At 39.1% G+C, this 22,168-nt stretch overlaps 1 long non-coding RNA gene across 1 annotated transcript in view; it reads left to right on the top strand.

The window, feature by feature from the left end:
* LOC145716602 (uncharacterized) overlaps window positions 1-21,725 on the top strand; it is a 159,524-nt gene extending 137,799 nt beyond the window's left edge. Inside the window, exon 3 of the long non-coding RNA XR_014139416.1 lies at window positions 15,554-21,725. This is a non-coding gene — a long non-coding RNA (uncharacterized LOC145716602). The remainder of the gene's footprint in view (window positions 1-15,553) is intronic.
* Window positions 21,726-22,168: the final 443 nt, after the last annotated feature.

The following is a 22,168-nucleotide window of genomic DNA, read 5'->3' as shown; positions in this document are numbered from 1 at the left end:
CCATTCTAAAGTATCTGATTCAGTGGCATTTAGTGCATTCACAATGTTGTGCAACCATCACCTCTGTCTAGTTCCAAGATATTTTATCACCTAAAAGGTAGTCCTTTTCCCATTAAGCAGTCACTGGCCATTCACCCCTCCTCCTAGCCCTAGTCAACCATTAATCTATTCTCTATCAGTATGGATTTTCCTGTTCTGGATATTTCATATCAATAGAACCATGTAATATTTGACTTGCTTCATTCATTCAGCATAATGATTTCAAAGTTCTTCCATGTTGTAACACGTATCAGTACTATATTTCCTTTTGCTGCCAAATAATGTTCCATTTTATGGACATGCTATATTTTATTTAACCATTTACCAGCAATGAATATTTGTGGGGTTTTTTTTCTACTTTTTGGCTATTATGAATAATGCTGCTATGAACATTTGTGTACAAGTTTTTGTGTGGACATATGCTTTCATTTTCGGGGTTATATACATAGGAGTGGAATTGCTGGGTCATAGGGTAGCTCTATGTTAAAATATTTGAAGAACTGCCAAACTGTTTTCCAAAGCAACCATTTTACATTTCCACCAGCAGAACACGAGGGTTCTAAATTTTCCACCTCTTTGACAACAGTTACTATTTGTGTTACTTTATTATATCCTTCCTTGTGGGTGTGAAGTTGTGGTTTGCATTTCTCTAATGACTAATGCTACTAAGCAGCTCTTCACATGCTTATTTACTATCTGTACATTTTCTTTGGTGAAGGGTCAGTTCAGCTCTTGCCCATTTTCTATTTGGATTGTTATTTTAGTGTTTAGAGAATTCTTAATATATTCTGGATGCATACCTTTGGTCAGATATGTGATCTATGAATATATTCTCCCAGTTTGTAGCTTGTCTTTTCATTCTTTTAGCAGTGTCTTTTGCAGAGCAGAGGCTTTTAATTTTGTTGAAGACCAAACTGCTATTTTTAAAAAATGTATGGGTCATGCTTTTTCATGTCCTGTCTAAGAACTGTTTGCCTGATTTTACTTTCTAAAGATTTCCTTCTTTTTTCTCATAAAAGCTTTATAGTTTTACACTTTACATTTATAACTATAATCCATTGGAGTTAATTTTTTTAAAAGATTTATTATTTATTTTAGAGAGAGAGAAGAGAGTGCATGAGTGGGAGGAGGGGCAGAGGGAGAGGGAAAGGGAGAAGCCAACTCCTTGCTGAGCAGAGAGCCCATGTGGGGCTTGATCTCAGTACCCTGAGATCATGACCTGAGCCAAAACCAAGGCCCAACATTAATAAATTATGAATTTAGGTCAAGGCTTATTATTATTATTATTATTTGCCTACAAATATTTAATTGTTCCAGTAACATTTGTTGTTGTTTTTTTTTTAAAGATTTTATTTATTTATTTGAGAGAGAGACTGAGAGAGAGAGAGAGCATGAGGGGGGGAGGGTCGGGAGGGTCAGAGGGAGAAGCAGACTCCCTGCTGAGCAGGGAGCCCGATGCGGGACTCGATCCAGGGACTCCAGGATCATGACCTGAGCCGAAGGCAGTCGCTTAACCAACTGAGCCACCCAGGCGCCCCGTTCCAGTAACATTTGTTGAAACACTATCCTTTTCTCATGAGATTGGCTGTGCATCTTTGTCAGAAATTGGGTGACTGTGCTCATGTGTAGGCTCAATTTCTGCATTCTCTGCTATGTCTCCTTGATCTACGTGTCCATTCTTTCTTCAATATAACACTGCCTTGATTACTGTAGGTTTATGGTAAGTCTTAAAATTGGGTAATGTAAGTTCTCCAACTTTGTTCTTTTTCAGAGCTGTTTTGGCTATCTAGTTCCTTTGTCTTTTCATACACGTTTTAGAATCAGCTTGTTGATATCCACAAAAAATTCTAGAATTTTGATCAGGATTATGTTGAATCTATAGATCAATTTAAGATGAACTGGTATCTTAACAATCCTGAGGCTTCATGGATGGACATGACCTCTCTCCATTTATTTATATCTTCCTTGATTTCTCTAATCAGCCTTCTGTAGCTTTCAGCATACAGATCCTGTAGATGTTTTGTTAGATTTAAATCTAAGTATTTCATTTTTTGGTGTGATTTTAAATGGTACTTAAAAAAAATTTCATGTTCTAATTGTTCATTGCTAGCATATAAATATAAGACTGATTTTATATAGTGACCTTATATTCTGTGGCTTATTAAACTATTGATGAGTTCTAGAAACTTTTTTGTGTAGCTCATTAGGATTTTTTTCACGTTGATAATCATGTCATTCAAGAGTTGAGATAGTTTTATTTTTCTTTCCAACCTGTAAGCCTTTTCTATGTGCACTGTGTCCATACCATGCTCAGAGTAGGTAGTACTCAGGGGAGGTACTGGTATTTGTGTTGTTGGTTCATATACAAAATTGGGGGATTCCCTTCTTTGATTCTCTCCTTTCTTGGATTTCTCCTACACTTTCCATATTCAAAGGGGTTCTATTCTAGTTCCAGTCCAAGATGGCAATGTAGGAAGACCTTGAACTCACCTCCTCCAAGGTGAAAGAGGACTTCAACTGCCCCCATTTTGACCTTAAACTTTCTAATTGCTTAAGTTCTTCTTTCCAGCTTATATCTTAATGCAGTCAAAAGACCCTGAGGACAAGGCATCCTCTGATGGGAACTGAAACTACACCCTCAAGCAATAAGGATTGCCAAGAGCCAGCAAAACTCCGCTGCTCTTGACTCCAAGACAATGATCGACCTAACCTCTACTGCTCACTTAACACTTTGTCCCACATTTTCCTTATATAAGCCTGGAAGTATTTTTGGCACTCTAGGAAACAGTCTTTGAGATGTTAGTCCACTGCCTTCCTGGTGTTGGCCTCACTGAATAAATTCCTTTCTTGTTTCACCACCACTCATTTCTCTGCCTTTGGACTTTTTAGTGGTGAATAGCCAAACGTGATCTTTTTAGGTCCTCTGGAACTAGGTGCTCTTGCACCTTAGCTCCCTGGCTACAATTTTTGGTCCAATTTGTCCAGCCCCCTTGGGATTACACCTATTTATAGGACAGTTCCTCTGAAGAAGAACTGAGGGCCAACTGAACAGCTTCTGCACATGAAAAGATAGAGATAATGTCAAAAGACAACCGCAAGAGAGACAGAGAGGGTAACTAAGGCCCTTCCCCCACCCATGCTGTGAATGGCAGTGGAACAGATTCTTCTGTCCTTGGGCACAGAAAAAAAGCTGCAGTTTGAAACAGCAACTGGCATATAAAAGAGAGCACTAGAACTCCACCAAAAGCAGAGGAGCCACAGGAACACTCTCTGGAGAGTGACAGGTTTATATTCTCCATCCACCTTAAAAGCACAGACCAGAGTAGGGTTCAGTTGCCGTAGCTGGCTTACTGCCTCAGTAAGCCCCAGGTCCACAAACACACACCAGCATCAATTGCACTGGGATACAGAAAAAAAAAAAGAGCTTTTTTTTTTCTTTTTTCTTTAAGAAGCTGCAGTTTAAAAGAGCAACTAGCATATAAAAGAACCAGTCCTGGATTGTACCCCACCTCAGCTCCTGCCACCCCCTCAGGGCACCCTCTGTGTGGAAAGTCCTGTACACCCCAGGTTACATCCACTTCAGTTTCAGCTATCCTGTCACGGTGTCCTCTACATGTAGAGCCCAGGTCCCTTCAGTTTGCACCCACTTGTTTCAGCTATCTGGTCCAAGCACCCTCTTTGTAGAGTGCTCAAGGACCTTCTGCCCCACCCACACACACACTACTTTAGCTCCAGCTGCTCTGCACAGAGCACCTCGGCACACCTCAACTTGCATCCTTTTCAGTTTCAGCTGTCCTGCCAGGGTGGCCTCAATTTCAGTTTTAGCTGTCCTGACAGGACACCTGCTGCATAGAAAGCCCCAGGATCCCCAGCCCACAGTAGCCACTGCTTTAGCCAGCCAGCAAAAGTCACCAATCATCACACACAGTCTACACAGGGCACAACCATACACAAGACCATTCCTTTAAGTTTAGGAGAAGTAGCTGCTCTGCCTAATCTATAGAAAAAAAAAACAAACACAGAAAGCCAAGCAAAATAGGGAGATAAAGAAATATGCTCCAAAGGAAAGAACAAGGAAAAAAACCTCAGAAAATAACTAAATAAAACAGAGGTAAGCAATATACCTCAAAAGATGCTCACTGGGCTGCAGAGAAAAAGGGAAGAACTCAGTGAGACCTTTAATAAAGAGATAGAAAATATAAAAAAAGAATGAATCAGAGTTGAAGAATACAATAACTGAAATAAAAAACACACCAGTGGGTGCAGACTAGTGGATACAAAACATATCAGTGATCTGAAAGACAAATTATTGAAAAACACCCACAATAAACAGCAAAAAGAAAATAATTTTTAAAAAATGAGGATAGGTTAAGGGATCTCTTGGAAACATCAAGAAAACAAACATTCATATTATAAGGATCCCAAGGAGAAGAAGAAAGAAAGGAGTAGAAAACTTATTTTAAGAAATAATAACTGAAAATTTCCCTAAACTAGGAAGAAAATAAACATCCAGCAGAAGCACAGAGTTCCAAACAAGATGAACCCAAGGAAGTCCACACCATGATACGTGATAATTAAAATGTCAAAGTTTAAAGATAAAGAGAGAATTTTAAAATTAGCAAGAGAGAAGAGAAGGAGAAGAGAGAAGTTACCTACAATAAAAACAAAAACAAACAAAAAACCCTTGTAAGGCTATCAGCTGATTTTTCAGCAGAAACTTTGCATGCTGGGAAGGAGTGGCATGATATGTTCAAAGTGCTGAAAGGACAAACCTACCACCAAGAATACTTTACCTGGCAAGATTATCATTCAGATTTAAAGAAGAGATAAAGAATTTCCCAGACAAACAAAAGATAAAAGAGTTTATCACCACTAAATCGGCCATATAAGAAATGTTAAAGAGACTTCTTTAAGTGGAAAAGAAATAACCATAATTAGACATAAGAGAATTATGAATAAAAAGATATAAAATATGACAGCATAAATATAAAACATGGAGGAGGGAGTAAATTTTTTTTTTTAATTTTTAGAATGTGTTTGAACTTAAATGACCATCAAATTAATATCGACTGCTATATACTTGGGATGTTGTATATGAACCCTTGTGGTAACAGCAAACTCAAACCCTATAATAGATACACAAAAAATAAAGAGAAAGAAAGCCAAACACAGCACAACAGAAATTCATCTATCACAAAGAAAGAAAGCAAGAAAGTTTTCTGTTCCATCAACTTTTTAAATTATTTGAAAACTGTATTATAATAAAATGTTAAAAACTCAAAACCCTACTCAGCAATGCTTTAAAAGGATTATTCACCATGATCAAGTGGGACTTATTCCAGGGAAGCAAAGGTGATTCAATATTCACAAACTAATCAACATGATACACCATATCAACAAAACAAAGGGTAAAAATCATATGATCATCTCACGCAATACATGCGGAAAAAGCCTCTGACAAAATTCGACATCTATTCATCATAAAAACAAAGTAGCTTTGGAGTGAACATACCTAACATAATAGAGGCCACATATGAAAAACCCACACCTAACATCTTAATCAATGGTGAAAAACTGAGAGCTTTTCCACTAAGATCAGGAACAAAACAAGGATGTCTATTCTTGCCACTTTTATACAACATAGTACTAGTAAATCCTAGCCAAAGCAATCAGATAAGAAAAAGAAATTAGAGTCATCTATATTGGTAAAGAAGTTAAACTGTCACTATTTGCGTATGATATAAGACACTGCATAGAAAACCCTAAAACTTCCCCCTAAAACTACTAGAAGTAATAAATGAATTCATTAAAGTTGCAGGATACAAAACAAATACCCAGAAATTGGTAGTGTTTCTATACACTAATAAGTAGCAGAAAGAGAAATTATGAAAAGAATGCCATGAATAATTGCATGAAAAGATTAAAATACCTAGAAATAAACTTAGCCAAAGAGGTGAAAGACTTGTACTCTGAAAACCATAAAACACTGATGAAATTGAAGATAACACGAACAAATGGAAAGATGTTCCATGCTTATGGATTGGAAGAATTAATATTGTTAAAATGTCAATATTACCCATAGCAGTCTATAGTTTCAATGCAATCCCTATGAAAATACCAAAGGTATTTTTCACAGAACTAGAATGAGTAATACTAAAATTTGTATGGGACCACAAAAGACCTTGAATAGCCAAAGCAATCTTGAGAAAGAAAAACATATCTGAGGGTATCAAAATCCCAGATTTCAGGATATACTACAAAGCTGTAGTAATCAAAACAGTATAGTACCAGGGCAAAAATAGACACATAAATCAATGGAACAGAATAGAGAGCCCAGAAATAAACCCATGATTATATGGTCAATTAATCTATAACAAAGGAGGCAAGACTATACCATGGGAAAAGACAATCTCATCAATAAATGATGCTGGGAAAACTGGATAGCTATATGTAAAAGAATGAAACTGGACCACTTTATACCACCACACACAAAAATAAACTCAAAATGGATTAAAGACTTAAATGTGAGACCTGAAACCATAAAAAAATCCATAAAACTCTAAACAGGCAGTAATTTCTCTAGCATCAACCACAGAAACATTTTTCTAGATATGTCTCCTAAGGCAAGGGAAACAAAAGCAAAAATAAACTATTAAGATTATAGTAAAATAAAAAGCTTTTGCACAGCAAAGGAAATCATTAACAAAACAAAAAGGCAACTTAAAAAATGGGAGAAAATATTTGCAAATGATATATCCAATAAGGAGTTAATATCCAAAATATATAAAGAACTTATACAACTCAACACCAAAAAAACAAAATCCAATTAAAAAATGGGCAGAGGACCCAAATTAACAATTTTTCCAAAGAAGACATACAGATGGCAAGTAGACAGATGAAAAGATGCTCAGCATTACTAATCATCGGGGAAATGCAAATCGAAACCACAATGAAATATTACCTCACACCTGTCAGAATGGCTAAAACCAAAAATACAACAAATAACAAATGTTGGCAAAGATGTGGAGAAAAAGTAACATTTGTACACTGTTGACGGGAATGTAAATTGGTGCAGTCATTGTGGAAAACAGTGTGGAAGTTCCTCAAAAATTAAAAAATTGAGATACCATATAATAATTTCACTACTGAGTATATACCCAAAGAAAACAAAAATACTAATTCAAAAAGATATGCACCCCTATGTGTATTGCAGCATTATTAACAGTAGTGAAGATATGGAAGCAACCTAAGTGTCCACTGATAGATGAATAGGTAAGGAAGATGTGGTATATGTGTACAATGGAATATTATACAACCAGAAAAAGGATCAGATCATGCCATTTGTGACAACATGGATGGACCTAGAGGGTATTATGCTGTGACTGAGAAAGACAAATACCATATGATTTCACTCATATGTGGAATTTTAAAAAATGAATAAACAAATAAAAATCAGAATCAAACCTGTAAGTAGAAAACAACCTGTTGGTTGCCCGAGGGGAGGAAGAATGGAGGAATGGACAAAACAGGTGAAGAGAAGTGGGAGATACAGGCTTCTGGTTATGGAATGAAGAAGTCATGGGAATAAAAGACACAGCATGAGGAATATAGTTAATGATATTGTAATAGTGTTGTATGGTGACAGACAGTAGCTACATTTGTGGTGGGCATAGCATAATGTAGAAACTTGTTGAATCACTATATTGTACACCTGAGACTAGTGTAACATTGTGTGTTAACTACACTCAAATAAAAAATTAAAAAACAAAAAGCATAAAATTCCAAAAGGATCCTATTCTTGGTCCTTTGCCTAGAAGGCTAGGATATCTTTTGGTGTTTTATTCAGTCTGCTATTGCACATTTCTGCTAGACTCAGTGTCCTCTAGGGCAGGTGGCAAGAAAACAGGAAAAAAAAGAAAAAGAAGAAGAAAAATAGTGAGGATTCTCCCTCATACTCTGTGCTGCAGGATTGCTTTTCTTGGTACTCTGGTCAGAAAAATGGGTTTTCTCTTGGGGTTTTGGTGCCCATTTTACTAGGATATAGCCCTGCAACTGAGACTATTCTTGAGACAAGGAAAAGAGAAAAAAGAGAGAGAGAGAGAGAAAAAAAACAGATTTCTTGCACATTCTCTGATAATAGGAATCTCTAGCCAGGAAGTCAGGTTTTCTGTCCATTTTGTCACCCATACCTGCTTCAAGAGTTTCACATTAGAGTTGCCCTCGGGTCAATCACAGGAGACAAAAGAGGGAAAACACAAACTTTTCATATAAGGGTCTGTATTAATTAGAGTTGTCCAGAGAAATAAGGCTAGTAGGGATTATATGTATATGACTTAATATGAGGAATTGACTCACACAATTATAGAGGCTTGGAAGTCATAATCTGCTGTCTATACACTGGAGACCCAGAAAAGCCAGTGATGTAATTCAGTCTGAGTCCAAAGGAGTCCAAAGGCCTCAGAACAGGTGTAAATGATGTAAATCCAAGAAGGCAGGAGACTGATTTCCCAGCTTTTGCAGTGAGGAAGGAAAAGGTCGGGGGGTGGGTGGATTTCTCCTTTTTCTGTCCTGTGTTCTATTCAGGATCTCAATAGATTGGATCCTGCCCACACACATTGGGGAGGGCAGTCTGCTTTACTGAGTCCTCTGAATCAAATGCTAATTGTATGCAGAAATACTCTACAGACAAACCCAGAAATAATTTTTAGTCTGGACACCCCATGGCCCACTCAAGTAGACACATAGTAATAACCATCACAAGGTCATTCTTCAGGTTTTGCTTCCCTTCCCCTGTTCACCTGCTACTGTTAATTTTTAAGTTTCTAAATTAGTTGCTCTTTATATTCTGACCATTGTATAGTTGCAGCTAGTGGGAGAAATAGGCAGTGTGCTGAAGTGGAAGGAAGTCTAGGAACCATGAACCTTGAGTGTTAGATGCATCATCATTGAAGATGTTCAAATTATCTAGATGATGACAGAAATCGAGCAGAGAATTCCCAGGAGTCAGGTGTTAATGTTTTTAATGAGTACAGGTGTGTGGCTTGGGGAGAAGGAGATGACAGGGATAAGGATAGGCAGAGGGAGCATGAAGAGCATCAGCTGGTGCATCAGGCTCACAGGAGGAGTTACTCAAAGTGATTCAAAGTGGTGGAGCCATAGTCTAGATGTGGCAGCAAAACCCTATGTGAAGGCACACCTTACCTTTTAAGGAATGGGCGATGGGTAGGCTATGTAAGAGTGAGTAACCTTTGCTTTGAGAGTAATTTGAAGGAGGTTGTGTTGTATAGGGAGTGGTGTTTCAGTTACTATGAAAATGTTCTGGGTAAGGTAAGGTAAGAAGAGCATGGCTAGGGCATCAATGTGCCACACACTACCTTAACACTGGTAGCCCTTAGCTCACCCAATCTTAACACGCAGATGGGAAGGCAGTGTAACATTGCAAGTTGGAATACGTGTGTTGGTGTAGAAGCAGAGTTGGAGCCCATCCCAGCCATGCCACTTGTATTGTGTATGATCTTGAACAAGTTACTTAACATCTCTGAACCTCAGTTTTCTATGAAATGGAATAACAACAAAGGGTTGTGAGGAGTATGACAATATGTGCAAATATGTGCAACAACACAGAATAAGTGCTCCATGGATGACAGCTATCATTACCTTCATTTTAACAGTGAAGAGAGGCTAAATAATCTGTCTGCATTTGGACACCTAGGGGGTGAATCTCAGGTCTTCTGACATTGATTCTTTGATTTGGAGGGAACTCAGGGCCAGGACGGCCAGATGAGTAGAAGGAAGTGGACCAGTAAGCCAGTCCTCTATCCAGATCTTATTTGATCGTCCACGGTTGCAGATTCATATCTTTCCTTCCAGTAAAAAAAAAAAAAAAAAAAAATGCAAATCCCTCTAGAAGAGATACTATATAGAACCTTACATGTAATATGAAGTGTCAGGCTCTGTAAAACTTGACATGCATCATCTCATTTATCTCACATTGACCCTTCATGTGGGAGTCCTTATTCCAATTTGCAGTTGAGGAAATTGAGACCTATAAAAGTAAAGTGACTTCCTCAAGGTCCCTTAGCTTGTTAGTGACTGTGTTGGACCACAACCCTAGACTCCTACTCCACATCCAGTGTGTCCTCTGTGCCACAGCTCACTCTCTCCCAAGGCAAACAATGCTGAATAATCATTTGAACAAAGTAGTAAAAAGATATATTTAAGACTCTGGTTTTTCACCCAGGCACTGTACTCTGGGTGACTTTGAGTTTGTCACTTACTCTATAGTTTTGGTGTTTTTCTCTCTAGGAAACTAGAGATGACAAATTCCTAAGCTTTGCCTTTGTTGCTGTGTAATGAAGACCAGTAAAAGTTAGTAAAGCTCACTGGCAGATTAAAATTTCCAAGTTGAAAAGAGTAGCTTGAATCCTCCTGCAGCCACATATTAGTTGTGTTGAAGGTAAGAGCTGGGATTTCAAGTGGCTTTAATAATCTCCATCAATTCCTTTCTTTAAGATTTGACTGCTTATTCTCATTCTTTACTTTTTTTTCTTTTTTTAACTATAACTTCCCATCTGCCAACTCATCCCCTCTAGTTCCCCCCCATGCCTAGCAATTGTCATTCTCCATATGTCCACATTAAATCTACCATCTAAGAAGAAAAAAATTAAAAAACAAAACCAGAGAATTAAGACTCAATATTAAAATGTAATTTGGAGTTAACATTTCTACTTTCAGCCAAATATAATAGAAGAACTGGATTTATACTCCTAGAAACAACTAAAGAGTAGACAAAATATATTTAAAAAAATTGTTCTCAAGACATCAGACAACAGGCAATGAAGGAGAGAGATCCCTGAAGTTGGGAAATAAGTAAAGTGATCCCAACAGTGCCATAGCTTATTGACTGGGAGGAGATTTTTAGGCTGTGGTATAGGGAGGAGGAAACTGGCAAAGCTCAGCAGTTTCCCTCAATTGTAGAGAGGGAGCAACTTTCTCCTCTCTGCTACTCTGACCTGTGAAATCTAGAAGCCTCCCTGAACAGAGCAGAGTATCAGAGAGGAGAAAGTTGCTCACAGAGAGAAATCCAGAGATCAACAGAGTGCCTTGAGTATTCAACTGAGTATTAATCACCTCTTGTATATGAAACGCTCAAAAGGATTAGAGGGAATACCCTGTGTACAACACAGGGCCAGTGTGGAAGACCTCATAATTTATATGCATTTGGAAAATATTTGTCTGGGGATCATGACCTGAGCTGAAGGCAGACCCTTAACTGACTGAGGAACCCAGGTGCCCCGACCTTAAATCAAACTTCTAAGATGAAAACTTCAATGACTACAATGAGAAATCTGGTCTATTGTGCTCGCTTCGGCAGCACATATGCTAAAAAAAAAAGAGAAATCTGGTCTATGATTACTTAATGGGATTAATGGCATATAGACACTGCAGAAGGAAAGATTAGTGAACTTAAAGACATAGCAATGGAAACCACCTAAAATGAAACACACAGAGAAAATAAGACCTCGAATGGCCTAATCCACATGTAATTGGATCTCCAAGGAAGAGGACAAGCAAGAAAACTAATTGACTAAATAATGAAAAAACTTTTCAAAGTTTATGAAAACTATAAATACATAGATCCAATAAGGTCAATGAACCCCAACCACAGGAAACATGAGAAGAACTACACGGAGGCACACCATAATCAAATTGCTTCAATCCAGAGAAACAGAGGAAGAAGATAAAAATGAAAGCAGGTTTCTCATCAGAACCAATGTAATCCAGAATATGGTAGAACAACATTTTTACAGTACCTGAAGAAGAATTATGATCTTGGATTAGGCAAAGATTTCTTACCTACAATACCAAGAACATGATTCATTATAAGAAAAAAAATATGATTGTGCTTTATCAAACAGAACTTTTGCTTTTCAAAGAACTGTTAAGAGTTTGAGATGATAAAACAGAGACTGGGAGAAAATATTTGCAAATCATGTATGTGAGACACAGGACTTGTGTGTCTAGAAATACAGATGATCATCTAGAATATATAGATGATTCTCAAGACTCAATATTGTGAAGATAAATAATCCAATAAAAAATGGGTAAAAAATTTGAAAAGACACATTACCAAAAAAGATATATGTGAGGCAGATAAACACATGAAAACGTGTTCAACATCATAAGGGGAAATGCAAATAAAAACTACGATGAGATAACACTATATACCTACTAGAATGTCTAAAATTAAAAGACTGGGCTGCCAAGTGTTAGCTAGGATATGGAATAACTGGAACTCTCTTACATTGTTGATGGGAATGTAAAAGTGATGCAACCCCTTTGGAAAACAGTTTTATAGTGTCTTAGAAAGTTGAACATGTAGCCTAGCATATGACTCAGCCAAATCTACTTTTAGGTATTTTTCCAAAAGAGATCAAAGTATATGTCTATACAAAAACTTTTACATGATTGTTTATAGAAGCTTCGTTTATAATAGGCCAAATGTGGAAACAACCCAAATGTCCATTGACATGCTAATGGATAAACAAAATAGTAATGGGCTATTGATATACACAGCAGTATGGATAAAATTGAAAATGCTGAGTGAAAGAAGCCAAACCCCCTAAAAAGAAAGAGTATGTTTTATATTTTTCTTTTGTATAATCTAGAAAATACAAGATAATATATAGTGACAGAAAACAGAACAATGATTGCCTAGGAATGGGAATTGGGGAGGCATAGGGGATGGAGGGATAACTAAGGGACACAAGGAAATTTTTAGAGGTGACAGATATGTTTTTTTCCTTGATGTGATGTGTATGTACACATATGTCAAAACTTCCAAATTATATACTTTAAATATGTGCAGTTTATTGTATATCAGTTATACTTTAATTAAGTTATTTATAAAGAAAACATGATTAGATGTTGTGCCTTTTGACCTCTAGGGCTGCTATTTCAAACATGGTCTTCCAGCATCTACTGGTTCTCTGAATCCCCAGTATCTTTCAATAATTCACATCATTTCTTAAAAATAAATGTAATTAGGAGAAAGGGGAGATACTCTGGCAGTTACAATGTGTAGCAATTACAAATTCGTCACAACTGTTAGAACTATGGCCCATAGATGAGATGCGTGACATAGTATATGTTTGCTTTAGGTAACTTGGACCTCATGGTAGGTCCCAGATGCTGAGTCTCAGTACCCCATTTACTTTGCCCATTTCTTAATTACTTGTTTACCAGTTAGTGGTCCTCTGCCAGCCTCTACTATGTAAGAAGGGACTTGGTCTGTCTTGATTACTTCTGTGTTTAGAGTAGAGCTCTAAATATCACATAGTAGGTGCTCATTAAATCTATATTAAATGATTTTTATTGCTTCTGTATAGAACACATATCCAGATTTTGACAATCCTTATGGTAAGAGTCCTCAAACCATCACAATTTCAGCAATTTCGAGGTTTTCTAGTCTTTTGGCAATGGTGAAGTTTTGTGACAACTACCACAAGCTAGTCCTACAGACTCACTTCCTGGATCATACAATGCCCCTGTCTTCTCATTCATGCTCTTGTGCAGCTGAGTGAAGAAGACTTCATAATATGACCTGTGTATAGGAAACCCAAATTCCTCATTTTTTTCTCAGTCAGAGAGAATTAAATCTGAATGTGTGAAACTCTGCCAGTGATGTGGCAATAAGAGAGGAAGGGGATCAATTCAAGTTGACTCCCTGGGCTGATCCTTATAAGCTGCCTAGGGCATGAGTCCAGTTAAATGGAAATGCTGCACTCAGAAATATGCTTACTGCTTATCCAGGGCATCTAAACAAGTAAGTCATTTCCCTGGAGAAGAGCTTAGTAAGGGAGATTGAGTGGTGGGAAGTGGATGAATTCTTCTTTAGGGCCTTATTTCAGAGACACAGTTTACCCTCTGGGGCTTGGGGGTGTAACAGAAACATGAAACCAAGAGTTGCCATTGTTGAGTAACAACATTCTCTAAACTGTGCCTTACGTATTGACATGATAATCAAAGGGAGTCAAGCACTTGGGTTGTTTTTTTATATATATATTTTACTTACTTATTTGAGAGAGAGAGAGAGCATGAGAGAGAGAGAGCACAAGCAGGGGGAGGTATAAAGGGAGAAACAGACTCTCTGCCAAGCAGGGGGCCCGATGTGGGACTCAATCCCAGGACCCTGGGATCATGACCTGAGCCGAAGGCAGATGCTTAACCAACTGAGCCATCCAGGCACCCAAGGACTTGTTATAAGTGGCACAGAATGGATAATTTCTACATGCTTCAACACCTATTTATAATAATTCATCATGTCTATGCTTTGCACATGAACACCTCCTTGTTGGTCATTTTCCTCCTGAAAAATAGGTCCCATATATTTCAGTGGACTCGCAAATTTAGCCTTCCTGCATGGGGTGGGAGATGGAAAAGGGCATCCCTTGATATCCATTGTTTGATTTTATTGGCTAGTTATGGACCTACCCTTATAAAAGGACTCAGAATTTTCTTAGTCTGTCTTAAGATTGAATTGAAAGCCTATTGTCTGTACTCAATTCAGCTTAACTAATGTGGTATTACATATCAGACATTGTGAGACATATAACTGAAGGAATATTACTTCCCAAAGATTGACTTTCAAAATCAGTCTGCCTTCCTAATGATGCTTGTTTTTTTTTAAGATTTGTTTATTTATTTGACAGAGAGAGACACAGCAAGCAGGGGGAACACAAGCAGGGGGAGTGGGAGAGGAGAAGCAGGCTTCCCGCTGAGCAGAGAGCCCATTTGGGGCTCAATCCTAGAACCCTGGGATCATGACCTGAGCCGAAGGCAGACACTTAACGACTGAGCCACCCAGGTGCCCCGATGCCTTGTTTTTTGGAAGGTCATGAAACAGTTTAGTGGATCAAGATCAGCATGGTTTAAAATGAAATAGAACCATAAAATAAATATAAAACTACATTACATTTAGTAAGGATAACTAATGTTTCATGAAATTTTGTTTCATTTATTTATATGTGTGTGTATGTTATGTGTATGTGTGCGTGTGTATATGTGTGCTTATACTGGGCTGTGACAAAATATGTGTTTCTTATGGTACATTGGGGTCAAAATGTTTGAAAGACGCTGTTCTAATGCACCTTCCCAAGCTGCCTGACACCTCTGCAGCTGGGGTTCTAAATAGGACTTAGGTTCATCCAGTTGGATGTACTTGCATGAAATTTGGAAGGTATGATGGTTAATTTTATATGTCAATTTGACTGGGCCACAGGGGTCCAGATATTTGGTTAAACAATATTCTGGTGCTCTGTGATGGTGTTTTGGATGAGATTAGTATCTGAATCTGCAGACTGAGTAAAGCAGATTACTTTCTTTCCGTAATGTAGGTGGGCCTCATCTAATCAACTGAAGGCCTGAATAGAACAAAAAGGTCAACATTCCCATGGATAATAGGGAATTCCTACTGCCTGGATGCCTTTAACTGGGACATTGGTTTCTTCCTCAGACTCATACTGAAACACTGGCTCTTCCTGGGATTTGAGCCTGCCAGCCTGTGGATCAGAAGTATACCATCAGCTCTCCTGGGTCTCCAGCTTGCCTGCTCACCCTGCAGATCTTGGGACTTGTCAGCCTCTCCAATCATGTGACCCAATTCCTTATAATATATCTCTTTCTATATATATACATCTTATTGGTTCTGTTTCTCTGGAGACTAATTCAGAAGGTGAAATTGGTTCTACTGCATTTTTTTGGCAAACACAATGTGGTAGGCAGAATTCTAATAAAACAGCTCCCAAGTTTCCATACCCAAATCCTGGGAATCTGTGAATATGAAAAGATACCATTTCTGTGATCGTGTTGTGTTATATAGAGATTATCTGGGTGGGCCTAATCTCATCACATAAATCCATGTAAAAGCAGAGAGTTTTCTCTGGCTGGAGGCAATAATGGAAATCAGAGGGGTTAGTGTGAGGGAGACTCCACAAGAGGGATCTTGTCCCAGATGTGATGCTGTGGGAGGGCCTGTAAGAAGGCCTGTGTGAGGAACTGTGAAAGTGACCCCTAGCCCACAGTCAGAAAACAAAGATCTCAGTCCTAGAACTGCAAGGATCTGCCAAACTCAAATGAGCTTAGGAGTAGATTCCTCTCTAGGGCCTCCAGATAAGAACCCAACCTACTGACACCTTGACTCTTATCTGGTGAAACCTGAAGCAGAGAACCACCCAGTTGAGTCTGCCTGGACTTTGGACCTACAGAATTGGGATAATAAATGGGTGTTGTTTTAAGAATTTGTGGTAATCTGTTTCACGGCAATTGAAAACTAATGCAGTCATGGAGATGTGTTTTCCTGTGGCAGCATTAGCAGAGATTTAGGGGCCAGTCATTGGTATCAGGAGACAGGGTGTAGGACACCTGTTTTGGCTGGTGCAGACCTAGCAGGTGTAATGGCTCTGGAGCCAATGGTTCCAGTGATGGCCTCCTTGTTTCTAGCTTTCCCATTGTGGCAGAGGCTGGGGTTACTCTGGCAAGACAGTTTTTCAGTGTTGTTCTTGGATTCTGGAAGTGCAGTCTACACCCCATTTATCCAGTCCTTCCAATGATGCTTTGAGCACCCAATTGCTCATATTAAATCACTGCTTAGATATAAGATAATTTTTGTTATATGCTACTGAACCTTGACTATTTTATTTCCAAATCTCTCCTACTTTTTAAATATAATGACATCTGTCAGCTTATTTAAAATTCTGAAGAACTGACCGCTCCTTACTTCTTGAAAATCCCTCTTCTTTTGTTTTTGATGACATTTCACTCTCTGGCTTCTCTTATATAACTCCTTTACTAATTTTCATTCTATTTTGCTGGCTCATTTTCATTCATCAGACATGTATTGAGCATGTACTAGGTTGTAGGCACTGTATGCAAAGGGCAGAGGCCTCATCAAGAACTGATCATGGACCTTGTCCTCCAGGGATTTGCCAATATGTAAACAAGTTAACTATAATGAGTTGATAACATCTGTAATAGAGGTGAATAAATGTATTCTACAAGCCCAAAGAAGAAAACACATGGCTCTCTGGGAGCAACCAGGGAGTGCTTTACAAAAATGATGGCACCTGATGGTCTTCTAGAGTAGATGTGTCTCAGGCAAAGTAAGGAAGGGCATTCCAGGCAGAAGAAACAGGGCAAAGGCATGAAAGTTTGAAAATGTGACACATTAAAGGAGTAGCAAAAAGTTTTCTGTGACTGGTTTTCTGGGGGGAAGGAAGATTGGTAGAAAGTCAGGATTTGTATAGAAGGTAACACACGAATTGTATTTAGAAACAAGAGTTTACAGGAGATAGTTACTGTACTAGAAATCTTAACCTTTGATGACTACCCATTACATTCAAATAAATCTGAAGCCACTTCTTGGCTTGGTTAAAAGGTTATCATCTGACTAACTCTTTAGGATTACTCTCATCCCATTTTCCTCTTCCTTACCATCCATTCACTCATTTACTCATTCACTTATTTAGTCAAAGAGGTATGTTTGTGTGGGGGTGCATATCATGTAACATGTGAAGTTCATTATAAGGACTTTGGCTTTTATTCTAGATGAGATGGAATGTCAGTTGAGTGGTCTGATCTAATTTACATTTTAAAAGAATCACTGGCTACTGTCTGGGGAATAAAATGGGGTGGAAGGCAAGCATATAAGCAATGAGACAAATAAGGAAGTTATTGTAATAATCCAGAAATAACTGTGGCATGGATCAGCATAGAAGTGGTGGAGATAGGGAGAAAGATTATGATCCTGTATATATTTTAAAGGTGGATATGATAGGATTGCTGGTGGATTGAATGTAGGGTATAAGAAAAATGAGGTACCAAGGGTGATACCAAGGTTTGGGCTGAGTCACATGATGGAGATAGTTTTTTTTTAATTAAGATTTATTTATTTATTTTAGAGGGTGGGGGGACAGAGAGAGAAAATCTTCAAGCAGACTCCCTGGGAGCCTGACATGGGGCTCAATCTCATGACCCATGGTATCATTACCTGAGCCAGAACCAAGAGTCTGACGCTTAACTGACTGGGTCATCCAGACACCCCAGGGGTCGCTTTTTTAACATAGTGATTTTGAGATGCCCGTCAGACATTCAAGCTGCATTTTAAGCATGCAGTTAGACATAGGCATCTGGACTTAGAAGAGAGGTTGAGGCAGGACTCATGGGTGGTTTACTTGGTATTTGAAACCATGACATTGAATGAGATCACCTAGGGAGTGAGAGTAGATGAGGAAGAGAAGTCATGCAAGGGCTGAGCACCAGGGTCTCCAGCTCTTAAAGTTCTGGAAGATATGAAGAATCAGCAAAGGAAACTGGAGGGAGTGGCCACTGAAGGAGGAGGAGAGACCATCAGGAGGGTGTCAAGTCCTGGAAGCCTAGTGAAGAATGTGTTTCGAGGAGGGAGGGATCAGATGGGTCAAGTGCTGAGGGCAGGTCAGGTCAAATCGGATGAGGTCAAAAAAATGATCATTGGATTTTGCAATGTGGAGATCATTGACACGTGACAAGAGACATTTCAGTAGCACCAGGGAAAAGCCTAATTGGAGTGGGTTCAACAGAGAATTGAAGAAGAGGGACTGCAGATGGTGGGTAAGGCAATTCTTTCAAGGAGTTTTGTAACAAAGTCATGGAGAAAAATGAGGCAGTGGTAGGAGGGGAAGGAAACGGGGTCAAGAGAGGGCTTTTTTTTTTCTCTTTAAAATTTGAGAAGTAACAGCATTTTTGTATTTTCCATTTTGCTGATGGATATGATGATGCGGGAGAGTGGGAAACGATTACTTACAGCAATGTCCTTGAGAAGGCGAGAGTGCCTTGAGTCTACTGTCCAAAGAAGTGCTGGCTCAGAGAGGGATGAACAGATCATTCATGCTAATGTTGGTGAATGCAGAGCGCATGGAAATAGATGTAGATGAAATAGTAGATGCGGTAGCAGGTGATTTTTGCAAATTCTCTTCTCACTGATTTGATTTTCTGAGTGCATTAGTAGGCAAAGTTATAAGATAGGAGTGAGGAAGGGGTAGGGAACAGGTGGAGGTTTGCAGAGAAAGAACTTGTTGAACTAATAGTCTATGAGTGAGCAGCCTATGACCTCACTTGAGGTCAGTAGCCCTCAAGTAACTGTTTTGTGTTTTTCTCTAATTACGTTGGGTGTTGATATGGATAGGAGGTGAGTTAAATTGAACTTCTTACAGTTCCCCACTCCTTTACTTTTGCACAGGTAAGGTTGCATCTGCCTGGAATGCCTTCTCTACCCTCTTTACTCATCTTTCAACTTTTGTCTCCACCACCACTTACTTAAGCCTACCAGGCAGAGTTAATTACACCCTTCTTGGAACTATTGTGCTACCATGTGCATCCCTCTATTGTAATTGTTGTGCTATTATAATATTTTGTTTCTCTCTCTCCCTAGTTAATTTGGCCCCTCCTTGAGGGTATCAATTTGATTATTGCAATTCCTAGTATAGTGTTTGGCTTATGGTTGGCATTCATTAATTTCCTGTTGAATTGAATTGAGTTCCATGGAGATTGGACAGGAAGGGTTGGCTGGTAGGAGAGGTAGGGTCTAGAGAAAGAAAGAGTGGTAACATTTAGAACCAGACTCGGCTGCTCTATGAGGAGGGGAGGTCCTGCCCCTGAGGGTGGGTAAGGTAACTGCTAACTCATCTCTAGTGGTGGAGTGAATAGGGCCTGAACCCCAAATGAACTTATGTAAACTGGTCAGTAATATTCACTTCTACAGAGTTTGCATCAAGGATCAAAAGAGTTCATATATGCAGAAGGATTTTGTAAATGAAAATGTACCACATAATGTAAGACACTTTTTCTTACAGTACTCTGTGCCAAGATAATAGAAACGTGTTGAATTTGTATATTTTACTAGAGTATAGACTGTATAATGAAGGAAGAAAAGGATGGTTAAAAATAAAAAGAACGATTATAGCTATAATCTTCTTGTTGGCCTTTCTACTCTTAAAAGTCTCTTTGGAAGATATCATCACGGTCTCTTCAGTTACAGCATGTTCCACTGCCTCTCATTGTCTCTGAGCCAAGAGCCCTAATGTGACCTACTTTACTAAGCCAGGTGGTGTCGTAGACAAAAGTGCCAGCTCATTCTGCAGGAAGCAGAGGCTAAGGAGCCTGCTGATCTGAGTGGCTGGTATCACAATGCACAGGTTTGGGAAATGCCTGTGCTCAGAAAAGGCCAACCTCCCACAACATTCTAAAACTCAAGAGAACTTTCTAACACATTGGCAGTGTTAACAATTCCAAAGCAATAAAGTGTTTGATTTTTGATGTTGACTTGAAGTAGTGTTAACATAGGTTCTGACTTTTATTGTTAGTTAATTGTTCATGTAGACTTGGCTTCACTTTCCCTTAAGTTTCAAGTTTCATAAAGGCAGGGACCATGTTCTATACTTCATACCCTCTGCCCACGCATGCCTACCATGGTATTTTATGGATTCTCAATTACCATCTGTTATTGATTGGGATTGTTAGTAGATGTCAGACAGCTTTTGTGGTGACCAGGTATTGACAGAGCATAATGAGAAAGGCAAAGATAGAGCTTTTTCTACTATATAAACCACATGTTGTTTAACCTGAAATCCTGGGAACATAAGATGTCCTGCACGAATGACTGTGAGTTTAGGACACTGTTTTTCTACCCCTTCTTCCCAATAATTTAAAATGCCTTTATGGCAGTTTATCTTCCTTTCACTCCCTAACTTAAAATAATTTACAGTATTGCTTTTGGTCTACCTGCTCATGTGCTAAAAGAAGCAGCCCTGAAAACACATAGTTGTTGCATTTTGATGTATACCAAGAAGGTTGCCTTGCTTGCTGACTTTGTAGAGTGGGTTGGGTAAACACACTTCTGAGAGGATCTAAGATGCAAGTATATATCTTGGGCAGAGCAGCATGTTGGTCCATTAACATCTAGGGTAAAAGTCAGCTTACTTCCTGTAGAATTGGTCATATTAGTGACATGAAGGAATGAAAAATAGGACAGATTAGTTTTGATGATCATAACAGTCTGGGACATGGAGTGATGCCCATGAAAAAGCAAAATAAGAGCACCAGACTGGGGACTCAAATTAAGAGATGTCTCAGAAAGCAGAATCATGATGCCAGAATGAGGAACAAAGATAAAGGCTGTCTAAACTCTAGAGGTTGGAGAGTTTGCTCCAGCAGGGAGAAAACTCCTTCAGAGTTAGGGCAGAGGCTGGGTAGTGTTCTACAGGCCCCTTATTACCACTTCTGGGCCATTATCTTTCTGCTCCCCTGAAATTCCTGCCTCCAACCACATCAGCCTATCTATTCAATCCCAGGTAGCACCCTTTTTTCATGAACTCTCTGGAACCCCCTTCATACTCTTCTCACCTTGCTCATGCCTCTGGTGTGGACAATTTCAGAATCCTGGTGTAACTGGCCCAACAATGTAGCTTCAGTGTTCTTAAACATTTCTGACTCCCACAACCTTAACCACCAGTTTCCTTTAGCAGCTAACTTCTGTAGCTGTGCTCTGGGCTCTACTGTCACCCAGATGTCTCATGCTGGAATTGCAAACTTAACCTGCTGATCTCTCAAAAGAGCCTCCCCTGACCAGGTGTCACACCACTTGACCCCACAACTTCTCTTCTTCAGCCTGATGGACACCTGTGGTCCCTACTCCCTCACTCTCGTTTCCCTGTCTGCTGTCCCTTGGGGCTCCACTTCCTTTCCTAATCCAGTGTACAGCCCACAGTATGTCACTTTGTGTCAGAGCCTCCTTGTCCTCTACTGCATCTTGCCTTGCTGGCCTTGAAGCTTGGAGGAGTCCCCTCCTTTCTTAGCCCCTCCTCTCTCACACTCGGCTTGCTGAGCTGCTAGAGAGAATCACAGTTATTGGTGTCACTCACTATAACGTTATGGCTGTGATGTTAGCTGACCCTTATGGCTCCTTGCCAGTCTTAAAGGGGTCTGGTCACCTACTATTTCCACTCCCCACAGCAGCTATTCCAAACCTCTATCATTTTCTGCAACCCATCTTTTTCACCTTTTCTTGGGAAATGACTCTTTTTTTAAAAGATTTTAT

The sequence above is a fragment of the Leptonychotes weddellii genome, chromosome 12 (assembly GCF_054177405.1).
Source record: "Leptonychotes weddellii isolate Sample4059 chromosome 12, ASM5417740v2, whole genome shotgun sequence".
Lineage (NCBI taxonomy): Eukaryota > Metazoa > Chordata > Mammalia > Carnivora > Phocidae > Leptonychotes > Leptonychotes weddellii.
The sequence above is the reverse complement of the archived record's forward strand: the minus strand, read 5'-3'. Positions and strand labels throughout refer to the sequence as shown.